The sequence below is a fragment of the Cupressus sempervirens genome, chromosome 11, assembly GCF_028749045.1.
Source record: "Cupressus sempervirens isolate cs-2001-9-10 chromosome 11, ASM2874904v1, whole genome shotgun sequence".
Lineage (NCBI taxonomy): Eukaryota > Viridiplantae > Streptophyta > Pinopsida > Cupressales > Cupressaceae > Cupressus > Cupressus sempervirens.
In genome coordinates this window covers 518,636,008-518,652,138 of record NC_143128.1, presented here as the reverse complement: position 1 = coordinate 518,652,138, position 16,131 = coordinate 518,636,008, and positions in this window count along the sequence as shown.

Below are 16,131 nucleotides of genomic sequence, written 5' to 3'. Positions count from 1 at the left end.
TTGGGAAAGTGAAACTTTTTGAAGCTTGATATCCCAAAACCTCCAGATTCTAAAATTTTGACCTAGGGTTAGGGTTGAGGTCATCCATGACTTAGGTTAGGGTCAAGATTAACCTTGACCCTTGAGGTCATAATTGACCCAGAAAGTCAAAGTATCTAGTTTCTCAAAGAAAGTTGTTAGAAAGAGGCTAGAAATAGGGGGAGAAAAGTAGAGCAAGGGGAAACAACCAAATCTATGCAAAGACCTATTCAAGACACTTGACATGACCCTAGACCACTTACTCGGAGGTCAAAATGCTCTTATCATGGAAGCGCTTCCATTTTAAGACAATACAAGTAGTCATGATAGGAGGAACATAAGTGGGAATGCTAGAGAAAGACATGAAAATAGACAAAGCAGGCTCAAGTGTGGAAATGAGAGGAGGTAATTTGGATTCAGAAGAAATTTTAGTAGAGGCTTAGCATGAGTATGGACAAGAGGAGTAAGACTATTCAAAATATTAATACCACATCACTACAAATCACTTTCTTAGTAGCATCAAAAGAGACAATAGTTTCAATGTTGTAATTTTCTTGTAAAAGCCCATCATGCATTTTAACAATCTCACTAGAAAGCTTGTCAACTTGTGTAGGGGGGACTCTTAAAGCCTCATCCTTGTCATGATATGAGTGAGAAGAGTCATGTTCCATAGAAGGGTTTGGATCATGAGAAACCATAGGGTCACTAAGGTTTCAAAGAAGGGGAGAAGAAAAATTTGGATAAAAGAGAGCCATGATTCTATGACTTCTAATAGGAATGCTATAAGTAGGACTAAAAGTAATGAAGATCATACACCAAAAAAGGAAATAAGACCCTTATGATATGAACTCAAAACTAACAGATTGTAAATCATGCAATGAACAATAATGCAAAGGATGATCTAACACCACAAAAGAAAGAGTTGACATAGCTAGGTTCACCAATAAGTGTGTATTGAGAAATGTGAATCAAGGATAGAAACCCTAAGCTCATCACATAACCTACTCACATATACATGTTTTTGTTTTGTATTGAATTTTGAGTGTGGGTTATAGAGAGGGGAGATAATGAAATAGGAACCTTTCAATCCAAATTCTAAGGAACTAGATCTAGCAAGATTAATGCTAATTAAGTGAACAAGGAGCATTAATGCAAAATTAGATATAGGAGAATAGGGGAAAGATAACAAAAAATCCACAATATCCTTAATATATGCTTGTATGCTAAATAAAGATGTGTTGAATTGAGAAAGGGGAGAATAAGAACTCACATTGAAGTGTATTTTCTACTTCCTATAATGATTAGAATGAGGGAAAACCTTCATATTTGAGCCTGAAACTATGCAACAGATGAAACCTAGAAAACTTTTAGTGATCTATTAGGGGTGAACAGGTGCATCATGGGTGCATTGTAACCTTCTTTGAAAATGTTCGATGTTGATTCTATTTTCATAGTTTTCTAGAATGCTGAGAAGGGTATTCCAATCTGCAATTTGTTTGTTGAATTGAGATCCACAACTTTAAAAAAGGGGTTTTTGTTATTGATGGGGGGGAGGGGTGTGGTGTGGGGGTGGGGTTCCTTTGTCAAACCTCAATTTAAGAATTAAATTTGAATTGAAATATTTGAAATATCATGTATGTAAAGTAAATATAGGGTAAAAGCACAGATCTGTGTCATCGTTTGTGATACAAAAACCTGTTTTGGTCAAATCTCATTTCTCTATCAAAACTCAATTTTTTTCAAAAACTAAAAATACCCTTTTATAGATCTTAGATTTAATATCATCATTATATAAATGTTTGAGTGTTTTGATTAGTTATAATATGTTATAATCTCAAAATATTATAAGTCGATATTTCAACATTTTAGAAGATGCTCTCTCAAAAAATGAAAAAAAATAGTAAATCATATCAAAAAAATAAAAAAATTATATTTATCACTAGAGGAAAGAATCATATTCACGAATATGTAATTTTTTTTCAAGAAGGTATAGATTTGATAGGGAAGTTTTGAGGGGAGGAAAAAACTGTTGGATTCTAACAAGGTCGAACTTGAGTACTTATAACAAAGAAAATATACATCAAAAATAATTATTTCTTTTTTTGTTCACTAGCTATACATGTCATCTATAAACTATTTTCAAATCAGAACAAAAAAAGATAATTTGCACATACTTGTTTGACGAGAACTACATTCTATATTTTTTATATTTAAAAAAGGGACTTTAAAATAAAATAAAATAGATAAATTCTTAGTCAAAAAAATTATAAAAATTATAGACATAAAATTCATACAATTCTACACATTTCATCAGTTTACATCATCTTCATATTTTAAACAAAAATACCATTTTTTTTGTCATTAATGTTGAACTGTCACATTCTGATATCATGTTTCTTTATAAAAGGTGACACATGTTTGTGCTTTTTATTTATACAACTTCACCTTACAAAGTTGTATCTCTTGAATCAAATACAATGTGTTTGTCTCCACTAATAGATTGGACCAAGAAGATGAAAATGAATGGATATGGAAGATATACCAAGGGATCTTGAAGTAGATCTTACTAGATAAATTCCTTCAATTTTTTGGAATGTTTGAATCCTTGGTCTTCAATAGAATGCTTGAATGGATGCTTGAAGGCTTGAATTTGAATGCGCATGCACCTGAGAGATTGAACTTGTGGATGCTTGAGCATTTAATGAGTAGATATATGAAAAATGTAGCAAATGGAAGGGCTTAAATAGAGATCAAAATCAGCTAACTCTTGTAGGTTAACTATCATAGGATTTTGTAATTATTTTTTAAAATACAAGACTCAAAGACAAAGGGGCCAAAATAGGGCCTAATTAGGGGAACAATGCACCCCTAATTATCCCATCAGGGTTGCAATACACCCTTGATGCATTAGGGGCATAATGTGCCCATGATAGCCAAGTGCACAACCCTTGGGGACAATCTAGGGACCCCAAAATAGGTATAAGAATCTAGAAACCATGCCTAGATTTTGAGGAAACCCCATTTCAATGTCAAGATTAGATTCCAAGTGGAAAGGTGTGTGGAAAGGAAGGACCTAGGGGAAATAGATCCTATCTTGAGCTTATCAGCATGAAAATAAGAGCTTTAAAGAGGAACTATTAGGTTTTACCCCAATTCCACCTAGGAGAAAGGATGGAGAAGAGAGAAAGAAATGAAAGAGGGGGAGAACATGATGAACTCACATTAAATCGGTGCTAAACCTTCATTAAATTGGAGTGCTTCTAATTTAAGATGTTACAATAGGATCGAGTGTTGTTTCTTGGACTAGAAAGAAGAAACCAACTATTTCTCTTTCATCTATTGAAGCAGAGTACCAAGCATTGTGCAGTGCTACTTGTGAAGCAATTTGGCTAAAGAGAACTCTTAAAGAAATGGGATAAAAGCAAGAGGGGCCTACTCCAATCAAGTGTGACAATCAAAGTACAATCAAGCCAACCAATAATCCAATTTATCATGCAAGATCAAAGCACATTGAAACTCAACATCATTTTGTAAGAGAGAAAGTTCAGTCTCAATAAATATAGTTGCAATATTGTAGTACAAATGATAACATGGCTGATGTATTCACTAAGCCATTGGGAAAAGTAAAGTTTTTAATATCTAGAGATATGTTAGGAGTGCATCATAATTCCCTTGTTGATAAAGAGGGAATGTTGGAATAAATCAACAAGTGAGTCATAGTTTGGGTTTGAATAGGAGTCTGTAAAGAACTAGAGATCTTTTCACAGTTCTAGTTTGTTGTCAACAATTCTAATTTGTTGTTAATAAGGCTAAGCTTGTTGTCAATTAGTCAGAACAAAATGTATAGTTTGTTTCTAGTTTTATAGGAGAGTAGTTGGTTGTAGTTTGTGCATAAATATGCATTGCTTATGTTATTTATAATAGAAAAAACAACGAGTTCTTTATTTGTTCTATTTTTAAGCTTTGTTCTCTTGTTGTTATGTTTTTAATTCATTCATGGCACTTTATTTTCAAAGGTCTTGAAAAAATGAAGAATTTATCCTCTTAGCAAGTAAGAATTTAAAATAGAGTTTTCAAAACTAAAATGCAGTGAGGCAATAATCTATAAACCAAAGAGAAATAGAAAGCTTAATCACAATTACATGCAAGTTTGGAGACAATTTTAGCAGAAATGCTTTTTTTTAAAAAAGTCTCTCAACATTAATTTTGGAATCAATCTTGCTTAAGGAAGCCACAGACCACAAAAACCATTCTCAACAATGAAAATGGTTTTCTTTAAAGTATTGTACATTCATATTTGGACATTCTTTTAACTCAAAGTAAGGTTTCTTCTATCAATGAGGTTAGAGATGGGATAAAGAGGATATCAAATGGGAAAGGAAACGATATTGAAAGTTATCAAGCTGAAATCCCTAGAATTTGAAATATTATTCTGATTCCTTACATTTGAAATCATTTGAACACTATAATTAAATAAATCTTTTCTAGACAACAGATTGAAAAGTTAGTCACTCTTATCAATAAATTTGACAACAAATGACAAAATCTTGAGTTTAATAAGGGTCAACTCATTAAATGTTTCAAACAACATTAGAAATGAGAATCAACTAATAGGTTTATGGCAACAAATTGGGAGCTAATATTGAAACCATTTCAAAAGTAAGCATTTTTTGGTTGATCATGCCTTAACACAAAGCCCACATACACTTATGCTAAAGTTTTTTTTTTTTGTAATAACATTATATTTTTGCTCAAGTGCCTAATCTCAAAATAATTTTTTATAGTTGTGAGGGGGAATGTTTGGAAATGGATCATAAGAAAAAATTATATTCTCCTAACTTACATTAATAATGTCTACTCATTGTAGATTGGTAATTTTCTCTTGGTGTACATTTTTCATAGTTCTGATCAATTGCACCATATGCTACTAGATTGGATGCTTAGATCTTCTTTGCATTAATTTCTCTTTCATATGTCTACCATAATACTTCAAGTTACCCAATTATTATGATGTCACTGCCTCTTGAGTATCCTCTCAAACACATATTTATGTAGTTGGATTGGTTACTAAAATTGTCTCCATGTTATTTCTTTCTTTTATATATCCACTACATTGCTTAAAGTCAAATTCATTTTATGATACTACTCTCTTTTGTGCTTCCTCTACTCAACTTAGGAGAGCTCTACAAGTTGGAAGGAAGGAGCTACTAGAAATTTCTAAGGTCTTCTCATATTGTATCTCTTCTAGCTTTAACACTATCGACATAGCTGCGGTTTAGTAGCTTGGATGGAGGTAGGGTGTTGTGTAATGCCCAAAACTTTATCAAGAAAATCCAAACATTGCTTAAAAGAAAAGACAAGCATCACTATCACAACAATTATTAATCTATCTAATGAGGTGTGATAACCCATTTAGGTGACAATACCAATGACTCGAAATCTAGCTTAGGTAAAAAATGCAACTTTTTTTTTGTTAAAACTATATGATGATATCTATTACACTTATCGTATGGAAGGAATGTGTCTCTTAAAGATATTACAACACCAATATCAAACCCATTCTCATTATTAGAAGACACAATAATTAATAATACTTTACTCATATTATACTAATTAGTCAACTATTTGGAATTCAATTAAATAAGTAACGTCTAATGCCACTTGCCTTGAGATTACATAATTGATTTTTGCAACTATTCTAATCATTCTATATAATATAGTTCTATCTAGTTTCAAATGAACTTGAACTCTTATATCACCATTTTAAAGAAATCAATATCTATAGATCTAATAATTATAAATTTTACTTTAATCCTTATCAAGTCTAAAGAACAAATCTAAATCTACATGATATTATAAAACTTTTAATTTAAAAAATTAAACAACTAGAGTGCATTTAAAATTTATGCATAAAACCTCTCCAATTTTTGCATCATTGGCCTCTTTAGTTCTAAAATATTTAAATAATGTAAGATTCCAATTAAATAATAGAAATTAATTTTTTTGGCCAATATTTTTAGCTCTAAAAGCATTTAAAGAGGCCTGAAGGAAAGGTTGTCTCGTGGAATGCATTGATTGGGTTGCTTGTCCATAATGGACATTTTGAAGAGGCTCTGAATTGTTCAGAATGGGTACCTTGACGAAGCCGAGGTTTGATTTCATGTCCCAGTACTACCAAATCACACCTACTGTAGATCAGCATTGCTGCATGGTTGACCTGCTTGGTCTTGACGGTCACCTAGTTGAAGCCCACGAATTTATTAAAAGAATGCCAATAAAACCAAATTCTGCTGTGTGGGCGTCTCTGCTTAGTTCATGTAGAATATATGCGAATGCAGAGGTAGGAAAACATGCTGCAGAACACTTGTTTCAGTTAGATTGGAACAATGTTGCACATTATCTACTTCTCATAAACATCTATGTAGCAGTCAATAGGTGAGATGACATCAAGAATGTTAGAAAAATTATGGAAGAAAGAAATGTCAGAAAAGAACCAGCATGCAGCTGGATTGAAGTCAATGGAATAGTGGACGCTTTTCTTGTAGGAGGCAGATAATGGCTACATATTATAAGTTAGATGGGTTCAGGCATGTAAAGAAAGCGTGGCCAGTTAGATGTAAGACCTGTGCTTCATGGCAATGGCGTGAAATGAATGTCCGCTGTTATTTGGAAGCAAATAGTAAATCAAGTTTACAGTTATAAATACGTCACTTAAACAACTTCTAGATCGTCAAGAGCATTCCAGCATGTGATGGTTTCCAGTGTGCCACTGACTTCATTGCCAAAAGTTATGTACAAGTAATTTCTGTAAGGAATCAGCAGTTGAATTTGAAGGAGGTATGTTGGTTATGTGCGAATTTAATAACTCTAAATAAACTGGATATAAACTACTTAACACTCTTGTTGTTAAAACACAGCCACGATCCTAAAATAAGGTCAGTTATTGGAAATTTGGTACCAAGGACATGAAATCTAGACATGTGAGTGAGGATTATATAATTATACTATATTGGAGAAAATATTCAATGCTAGGAGACTGAATTAAGCAGGCAAAAGTGGCAGGGTTGAGGCCTGAAGTATGATTTTTGCTGCACAGTGAGGAGTTGAAATGAATATTATGTGCCACTTGGAGGGGAACTGGCAACTCAGTTTGTAACCATGAACATGTCCCTCAAGATTTGTGGCAATCTCCCGTGAGTCATTAAGGTTTGTTACCATGAACACCAGATGCCCTTTGAATAAATTAACTGTAACAGGGCAGTTCAAGAGATTCTTGTGAGAACTGCCTTGTTACAGTTAATTTATTCAAAGGGCATCTGGTGTTCACTCAAAATTTATTGATGATGCTGCATCAAGCCAAGCATCTCGTTTGTGGTCTCATTGATTTATAGCTTCAGGTCAAAGCGTTTACTCCTCTTAAAAAAAAAAAAAGCATTAAACAAGTAGTTTAACACGTTTATGATCATAAACAGCCTCTTATGAAAGCATCCTGTACAAAAACAAAACAAGAGCTCTGCTTGAGCTTCAGTCCCTACCTTATGTGAGAAGTAGTAGGGGAGAGGACCTAGTAGTTGAACGGGTTCCAATTGTTGTGATAGTAATTGTTCACTTAATGTCCAATTTTTTTTGAAAAAATTGTACCAATACTTGTGACTTTAAAGTTGTTAGTACAATGATGATTACCCAAAATTGAATGAAAATGTACCCTTTGTTTTAAAAAGTAACCAATGATGTGATGCCACATCAGCTGTTCAACTATGGGTACCCTTTATGCGCTATTATTGGTCTCACTTTTTTTTTTGGCCTGTTTTGGACAACTTGGCAAAAAGCATGCTGATGTGGCATCATAACAGGTGACGTGGACTTGAAACCTTAGTTATAAGTAGGTGACTCGCCAAGTAAGCTACTGTAAAAAATTGGGAGCGATTTGAAATTTTTACGTAGGGTTTTGATAAGCGTGAAGTTAGGGTGTTCAACTACTGGGTCCTCTCCCCTAAGTACTTCAAGCAGGTACATTTTTTATTTGATTGAAACAAGATAAACAAATTAATTTCCCCTATTTTGCATTTTGTATGCTGCTACATGCTAATACAGAGACAATTTGTTTTCAAAGGAACATAGTCTATGAGTGTTGTACTACTAAAAAATATTACCTAGATAATGAACAGAATTTGTAAAGATGTTGCCTGACATGCTAAATGATAAAAAGATTCCCATCTATTAATAATTTTTTTAAAAGAATTTTTTTTGGCGTAGAATTTCTTTTAGTAGAATTCTACAGATAGTTTCAATGAAAAATTCAATTTTGGTGTGTATCCTTGCTTTTTCAGTCCTGTGTTGGAAAATGTTATGAAGAATGTTATTTCTGTTAAAATTTTGTACTAATTGAGATTTGTTTATAAGCAAGGTGCTACTAAAAACACCAAATGTGTGATAGCAAATGCAAATTTTAATAAATATAATGATTTGAATAATATATATTAATAAATTTGGACTTTCAAAATCTAAGAATTACTACAATATTTTAATGGAAAAGTGTAATTTTATTTTTATTAAATTGATAATATGTTATGAAAAGGTAATCCGAGAGTACATTCAATCACAACATAGAAGACAAAGCACAAAGACTATTAAAACTATGTGAAATTTAATTTCCATTTTTTTTGTCAATGTAAAAAAAATTGTGAAATCTTCTAGCATTAGGATTAGAAATTGGAGAATGATTGACAAGTTACATCATTTTAAAGGCCATGTACCTTGAAAATCCCTGATGAGGGTAAACCATTGTATTTTGAATCCCTCCCTAAACAGAACATGCAGCCTCTAAAAGACATTATCACAGTGACAACTATATGACGAATAAGTAAATAAAATCATTAAAAAGTACCAACAAGATGTTTTTTTTTAGGCCTAAGAAACTGAAAAAAGTATAAAGAAGACTAGCAATCCGAACAAAACTCCTGTTACAACATAAGATGTGGTTTGTAAAAGTTCGGTGCCATCAAATATGAAAATTAGGTACTACCATGGCAGGACAAGGAAGAGCCGAATGATGTATGTACAATGTGAAAACATAGACCATCCACATGAAATACCTCATACTGATGCCAACTATGGAGTATAAAGCCATGTTTTCAATAGTCATCTTTTTTTTTTGGTACTAGTTTTTAAAAGGGAAAATAGAAAAGACAATCACAAAAATAGATTAAAGACAATAGAATAAAAGAAATTAAAATTGTAAATTTAATTGCTCACACCATAAGTTAGAGGAAATTATTTTGGTCTTGCTCAGTTTTCTAGAAAGGAACTAATAGTGAATAGTGAAAAGTCATTGAAAAACTATAGTTCCTCACCTAAAGGCAGGGATTAATAAGGTGTGTCCTCAAATAGAAAAGGACAATAAGGTGTAAGAGGAAGTTGTATTGTAATTGAAGGTGAATGCACCATAGAGTAACAATAATATTATAGTTGTTTATTTATTTTGCACATTTTATAAATGGGCTTTGCTTAGTCTTATTAGGTTACATCAATGAAGAAGTTTATTAAGTTTTGCATGGTTAGTTGTATTTTGATTTATTAAGATTTATATGATTGGCTATATTTTAGTTCAAAATAAGAAAATACAGCTTATACTTTTAATCTTCGTAATAATAATTATTTTAATATTTTATTAAAAAATACCATGTAATAGTTAAAACTTAATATTACTAGGTTGATGGGGGACTATGCACATAGGTTCCATCCTTGATGCTAACCCAAAAAGAATGGAGTACCCTTTAATGTTGGTGAACCTAAGTGAACGAGCTCCTCCAGCCAATTCCAGGCTTCCAAGCATAGCCAAACATAGAATAGACACCATTGCTCTGACATACACAACACAGTTCATGGCTGCTACAAGCTATGTGATGCTACCAAGCTTTTTTAATTCATCCACCACCTAAAAATAAAAGTAGAAGATGTTAAAAAAATCTCATATAAAAATCTCTGACATTCATTAAACAAAAGAAAATTAAGTACATTATAAAATTGCAAATCCTATAACTTTGAATTAAAAAAAGAACAAACCAAAATCCTACACCTTACATTTAAATCCTATGCCATGGTTATCATATGGATGAATTTAGGTGTTAATTACATTGTTAAATTTTTATGACCAGAACCACATGAAATGGGTGAAACAAACTAGACATGGGAATGTTAAAGGCTTTTTGCCCAACACTCGGGGGTTACTGACATTTATAAAGATGATATGTCGAAAAAGAGAAAGCAACAAAAGGTGTAATGTCAAGCTATCATTTTTAACATATTGCGAATCAACCAATCAATATATGTCATGAATTAACAAACTGGAAGCATTGGTGTAAATAGCAAAGCAATTATTGTAATAATTAATAAATCATGAATTAATTTCTGACTATTCAATAGAAGCTCATATTAGTAATGGTTAATGTTAATAAGGAATGTATTCGACAATATAAAGCCAATATATTGAAATTGGAACCAAGTTCATTAGGTTTATTGCTACCTGAAAGTCAAAAGAAAAATACTGATTATTTACATTTTATCATTGCATTTGTAATGTTCACCATGTCCCAGTTACATTCCTTGTAATAATTAGACCTGTTGCTTCTTTTACATGTGTAGAGTAGGATAATCTCCTATGAAAAATAAGACAATATTGAAATACATGAAAACAAAAACTCCAACCATAGCCTTGAGATTTTTTCTATCTATTATTAAGTTCATGATTACATATTTTGAACATAACAAAAACATTTTAGGATATTTCATTCAACATATAATGTCATACTTAAGAAATCAAACTCCCATTTTCCTACTTTTAGTCCCCTTGTAGTCAATTTCTAGATAAGTGAATTTACTTAAGACTTTTCTAGATAAGTGAATTTACTTAAGACTTGTAACATGACCAAAGAATAACAGGAAGTGAGACTATTTCTCAAACATGATATAAGTTCATGCCACAAGATACCAGACTTTGAGAAAGTAAATAAATGTCGAGGTTTATTAGCCTAGAGAGTTTTCTTGTAATTTGAAGTATGAAAGAAACAAGAAGATTGCAATGGATGAGTAACAACCTAAAAATGTAATTTGATAATCTATAACAAAGTGGAAAAGGAAATAACAAATTTGTAAACCAAGAATATAGACTATTTTGCATATCTCATCAGACTATGAACCTTTCCTTGAGGTTGTCCCGTTGAAGAAGTTATTTTAAATTGTCCAATGGTAAAGCCAATTAACTTTAAAATAAATCCGAGACACATTTAATCAATTGTTTAAGTATTTGATTGTATTGAAAAAGAGGGGTAAAAATTTATAAAGATAGAAAGGATTACAATAAGGAGAGCTCAACAAGGAGCTCTATCCTAAGCAACGATTTCATCAAATTCTTGCACCATCTCAGAGGGAAATTGCCCCTATCCATAATATTCCAGCCCGGAGCATGACCAGAAGCCCATTTCGCCAAATAATTAGCAAATTTGTTCCATTCATGAGGAATGTAAGTAAACCTAATGAACTCAAGAGAGGTACAAAAGAGAAGAGTTTGATTAACAACAATGGCCAGCTGCCAACTAACATCTACAAGCTCCTACGAGGAAAGAAAGTTCACACTACCTGGGAGTCAAACTCATAGATAATCTTGCGCCATCCCCACAAACAATATTGCTCCACAACATATAAAATGGCCTAAGCCTCCATGAGATGTTAGTTTAGTCCCCCTTATTCAATAACAAAGAGAATTTAATGTCACTAGAACTACAATGAGCCACTCCCTCAATACCAGCAGGGCTTGGATTCCCCCAGGAAGAACCATCAATATTAATTTTCAAGTCTCCATAGGGAGGAGGTGTCCAATGCCCATCCTAATTCACCCATCCTTTCCTTTGTTTTCGAGGTTGCTTGGGCACTCTTTGAAACCATTGAGTTGCAACCCTATCTTGAAGATAAAAATTGAGGTGATTGCACATAGCAAGATCAACTGGATCCATATCCCCATCTAGCACACACTTCACTTGAATAGTTTTCTAAAGGGAATGTGAGATTTTCCACCAAAGATGCATAACACCAATCTGAACATCTTGGAAGATTCAATGATTCCTCTCTAGCCAAATATGCTAGAGAATAAACAATGGGCCACAATCCAAGCAACATGGAGATAAAAAGACTTGTAGGGGGCACCACCCAATCAGGCCTAAAACTCAAGCAAAGAGGAAGCATGCCTACAAGAGCAACCCTAAGCACCCCACCAAAGGTGCCATAGCTGAATGGAAGAATAGATGGGAGACAAACTCCTCCTCATTACCACACAAAACACAGTAAGAGGGGCCTTGAAATCCATGTAGGACAACAATTGTGAGCCACTAGCCACATGAAAAAATTGCACTTGGACCAAGAAACTTTATTCCAAACTTGCTTCTACCAAGGGACCTTAGCATCCCCAAATAATTGTCTAGATATCTCCAAATACCCAACAAAGACATGATATTAACTAGACAAGGTACCTCCCTAAGCCAAAACATCTAGTACTAGCAAAGAGGAACACTCCCTAAAGGCCAAAATTAGAGAAATCTCCCAACGATACACCTCTATGCCTCTAGGAGGCCAATCAAAAGAGTGCTTCCATCTATAACCAACAACAAGTCCCAATTGATAAGGAGTCTTATAATGAGCCACTTTATCCCATCCAATAGCATGAAAAGAATCACAGAGAGGTTGAAGATGAGGGTACATGGATAATATGGATGGGAATCCATCCCAAGCATCAGACCAAAATAAAGCCTTAGAGCCTCCCTTACATATCTAGAACAAACCTCTCTTGACTAACACAACACCAATCTTTAGAGTATGTCAGACCATAGAGCAAGGATCAGCACCACAAAAATATTTATGGGTGATAATATGAGCCCAAAGTTGATGTTTTGTAGAGCACCATCACCTATAAATCTTAGTAGCCAACGCTTGACTACTCAAGAGAGTTGATCGAAGACCAAGACCACCCTCCTTTTTAGGCCTACAAATAGTCTCCCAGCTAATCAAACTCCATTTAGTGCTACAAAAATTACCATGTTAAAGGAATTGCTGGGAAAGAGCATCAAACTCCTTGAGAAAGTAAATAGGAGCAGCCTAAACCATGCTTCTATAAGTAGGAAAAGCTTGAATAACAGATTGAAGAAGAGTAACCTAAGTAGTAGCAGAAATTCATCTATGAGTCCAATGATTTACCTTATCCTAAAGCTTGGTAATCAAATTTTACCAAAAGAGTCATGGTTGCCTAGAAATACCAATAGGGATGCCAAGATAATGTACTCTTAGAATTCTGATTTTTGTTAGTAGACAAAAGTGGGGGAGGATGTAATATAAGTTTAGAATTTTGTGTTTCAAAAAGTTGAAATGAAGCTTGAGCCTTCATGTCATAATCATGATAAATGATCTGTCGTACAACTAGAACACAATGCACTAGAGAGTAGCTATAAACTGTGCTATGTACAATCTATTTTTACTTTATTTAACCACATCAAGCATTGTAAAATGGCCTAGTGATTGGTTCATTACTTGTAATATCATTTTCAACCATTATGTGCATACTAAAGACAAAATAACATAGGGGCCTCAATTAATTGCATCTTGGATTATGACCATGCTTCAATTGGGGCATTAAGATTGCCAAATGTAATTTTCAGTTAATGTTCTAATAAAAATTTCAATTAATGAATCATATGATAGGAATGCCCAAATGTTTAACAAAAAGAAAGAAATGTTACCTATATTCCTTCTAAAGCTTGAAGGCTCGCAGATAGAACTCCCCTCTAACAGCACACTGAGCCTTCTTCACATGCTCATTAATATTTTTATAATCCAAAGGCTTAAAGTCATTCTTTAAATAGTTGACCAACTGAGCTCAACGAATGACTTCTTGAATCACAACCTTAACAGACTAACCTTCCCTAAAAATCCATTAAAAATTTAATAAAATCAACCCAAAGCAGAAGTCATTTAGAAACCTATATATCTATTGAAACATAAATTTGTGAATAAAATAAAAATTATAATAATGTTATAAACCATTGCAGTACCATGAAATGGCCAAAAATAAACCTTGAATAAAGAATAGAGAAAGCTGCAAATAGAAAGGCATACATAATAATTTTGTTTCTTCAAATCCAAAAACCCATAAATCAAAACTATGGAAGAAGTACACAAAATAAAGTTGACATCATTGATTCAAAAACTAAACTAATAAATAAAGTGTCTTTTATAGTTCATTATACCAATTTGAGACCTCTCTTTCAAGAGTACAAGTTCTCTACCACTATGACAATTTAAGCTGTACATTCTCATTTTATGCTCCGACGATTTAATTTATCATTTGATACCCTAGTCAATGTGCTTTTTCAATGATTCAAAATAGTTTTAAAAAGACTTTTGATATACTGATTCTGAGAATGAGATAGGCACTCTGGTAGGGTTTCAAGCAATATTTGATTTTCCTTACGTACAACTCTTTATTTAAACTTTCTTTGTGTGTACTCCACTTGTCATACCACATTTACTACAGGAATCTTTAGGCTACTTTTTAATGGCCCCAGTTGTTGATACTGGTGTTCACACTTATGCTTTAGCAAAGTATGGCACCTCCATTGAATAAATGTCCTTGCAAGTTTGTCCTAAAGTTTTTTCATGAGGTAATCTTGATATTATCCTTCCTTTGCAAGAATTTGATGTTGCTTGTGATTGGTTAGAATGACATACCTTAATAGAGTATTTTGTGGGTAGGACTCCTCTTGAAGCTGTGCTCTAAGAATGGGTTAACAAGTGTTGGACTCCTCATAAAGTCCACCTTGACGCTATGCAAAACTTTACCAGAGGTTTTTCTTTAAATTTTTCTTTGCCAACCTGTCGTAGGCAAACATAGTTTTTAGCAATGGTCCTTGGTCTATGTGTTTGTCCCTACTTGTTTTTCCAAGATGGTTGAGAGATTTCACTGTCTCTGATGAAAAAAAGCTTACGGTTCCTATGTGTGTAGAGTTCCTAGGTTTACCCTTGCCATGTTGGCCTTTTATTGAGTCCATTGCCAATACTCTTGGAAAAGTTATTACAAAGGCACATGAAATTTTTTTCAATGCTTGTCCTCAAATACACATTTGCATTGAGGTTGATCTTTCCAAGGATCTTAAGGAATCTATGGAAATACAGATTGGTTCCTAAACCTTCTCTTAGAAGGTACTTTATTTGAACCTACCTAACACCTATTATAGGTGCCAGTCAATGGAACACAAGATTAGGCATTGCCCTTTGGCTATGCCTAGGGTTAAACCCCAACCTAAAGACGTTCCTACCAAACTAGTAGAAGGAATAAAAGAAGAATAAATTATTGTTGGGCACAAGGGCAAAGCTACCTTGGCTCCTAAACAACCATATATGGTTGTCACTTTAGTTTCTCTTATCTCAATAGGAGTGCAAACCCTAGCTAGTGTAGGGACATAAGTGGTTTTTTTGGACCAAACCTTGGTGTTTCACAAGTTACAAACCCTAGTTCATAGGAGATTAAGGTGGCTTCCAGGGCTAAACCTTAGTTGTGATTTGTACCCCTCTTGTGGCTTCTTCTATAGTGACTCAGAATGTGCAACATTCTCATAGTCCTCGTAGATGTGCTAAGAAACTAGAGGAGAATTTTTGAGCCATCAGTCCAAAGGATTTTCCCTCTGGCTTCGACCTGATTTCAACTTTCTTGTAGAATAGCCACTCCTCTCTTGAGGACGAGGAAGATATGAAAGATTTTTCATGAATTTTTTTATCATGGAATGTGTGAGGTCTTATAGACCTCTCTAGAAAGTATTATGTCAAGGATACCTGTCATAGACTTGGACATTTAGATTTTCTCTGCATGCAAAATTTAAGATCTATGGTTTCATGCTTTCATCTGCATGTCACGTTGCTTGGCTAGATGACATTATGTTTTCTTCTCAACACAATTTTGGTAGGGTTGGTGTAGTTACTCTCTTTTTACCTCGTCTTCATTTTGTTATTATTTCACATAGTTCTGACCCCATGCATAGAATCATTTGGCTTTTTCTTTCCATTAATAATCAT